Here is a 2,178-nt window from a genome sequence, read left to right on the forward strand (position 1 = left end):
TCAACGGCTCCTTCTTCATTTTCTCCCGCAACTGGGGCTGCCAGGAAAAAACTTAGGTATCCTAAGCAACCCGCTGGCGGTGATGCAGGGCAGGCAGGACCAAGTTTGGACATCTGGTCCGGACTGAAGGACCTGGCAACAATTTCTGACATGTCTACTGTCACTGCATATGATACTGTCACCATTGACAGAATGGTGGAGGATTACATCGGTGACAGCATCCAAGTAGGCATGTCAGACAGTCCATACCTGTACTGGCAGGAAAAAGAGGCAATTTGGAGGCCCCTGTACAAACTGGCTCTATTTTACCTGAGTTGCCCCCCCTCCAGTGTGTACTCCGAAAGAGTGTTTAGTGCAGCCGGGAACCTTGTCAGCGAAAGGCGTAGGAGGTTGCTTCCACAGAATGTGGAGAAGATGATGTTCATCAAAATGAATTATCAGCTCTTCCAGGGAGACCAGCCTCCAGAAGGTACAGAGGGACCTGTGGTGGTGGATTCAAGTGGGGACGAGTTAATACTTTGTGAGGATGAGGATGTACACACTGAAGAGGGTGAGGAATCGGTGGATGAGGAGGATGAGGATGACATCTTGCCTCCGTAGAGCCAGTTTGTGCAGGGACACATTAATTGCCAGCTTGTTTTGTGGGGGCCCAAACGAACCAATCATTTCAGCCACAGTTGTGTGGCAGACCCTGGCGCTGAAATGATTGATTTGTTAAAGTGTGCATGTCCTGTTTATACAACATAAGGGTGGGTGGGAGGGCCCAAGGACAATTCCATCTTGCACCTCTTTTTTTCTTTGCATTATGTACAGTTTGGGGCCTAGTTTTTCTAACTGCCATCCTGCCTGCCACTGCAGTGTCACTCCTAGATGGGTCACGTGTTTGTGCCGCCCACTCGTGTCGCTTAGCATAGTCATCCAGCTACCTCGGTGCAACCTTTTGGACATAAAAACACTATTGTGAGGTGTGAGGTGTTCAGAATAGACTGGAAATGAGTGGAAATTAAGGTTATTGAGGTTAATAATAGCATAGGAGCAGAAAAACCTACAAATTCTGTGATTTTAGCTGTTTTTATGCTTTTTTTCAAAAAAATACAGATCCAAAACACAAAACCCAGAACCCAAAACACGGAAGGGTGGTTTTGGCAAAACCAATCCAGATCCAAAACACGAAGAAAGATCCAGATCCAAAACCAAAACACAAAACACGAAAAGTGGCCGGTGCACACCCCTAATATATATATATATATATATATATATATATATTAGAGATGAGCGGGTTCAGATCTCAGAGATCTGAACCCATCTGAATTTTGGGGATGCGGGGTGATCTCTCTACCTGCCCCAGATCCCTCACCTGAGGCAAAACCACATGACCCGCTGTCGGGTCATGAGGTTTTGTATTGAGTGGGCTGTCACAGCTCTCAGCCAATCAGAGTTAAGCCCATTGAAAATGCACACAGAAGAAAAGGAAGATGGTGCCTGCCATCCCCCGCTGCTGGCACAACCCGCTGCTGACACTGCTGGCACCCCCACTGGCAGCATCCCCCACTGCCGACACCACCACTGCTGACACTGCCGGCACCCCTGCACTGTGACCCACATACAGAGGACACCGTCAGTGACCCCCACACTGCTGACACTGCCAACACTCTCACACTGAGGACACCACGAGCACCTCTGCACTGCCGACACTGTCAGCACACATGCACTGAGGACAGTGCTGGCACTCCCGCTCTGCTGACACCACCGGCACCCTGCATTGAGAACACCCCTGCACTGCCAGCACAGTCAGCAAACCTGCACTGAGGACACTGCTGGCACCCCCACTCTGCCGACACTGCCGGTACTCTGCATTGAGAACACCCCTGCACTGCTGACACAGCCAGCAAACCTGCACTGAGGACACCGCTGGCACCCCCACTCTGCCTACACCGCTGGTACCTTTCAATGAGGACACTGCCAGCACAGCAGCACTACCATTCCATGTACTGAGGACACCACCAACAACCCCCGCACTGCCAACAGAGCCAGAAAACCTGCACTAAAGACACAGATGGCACCCCACGCACTGCCGACATCACCGGTACCCTTCACTGAGGACATTGCCAGCACCGCAGCACTCCCATTCCATGAACTGAGGACACCATCAGCCACCCCGCTCTGCCGACACTGCTG

Source organism: Taudactylus pleione, unplaced genomic scaffold (assembly GCF_031769625.1).
Source record: "Taudactylus pleione unplaced genomic scaffold, aTauple2 ptg001411l, whole genome shotgun sequence".
NCBI lineage: Eukaryota > Metazoa > Chordata > Amphibia > Anura > Myobatrachidae > Taudactylus > Taudactylus pleione.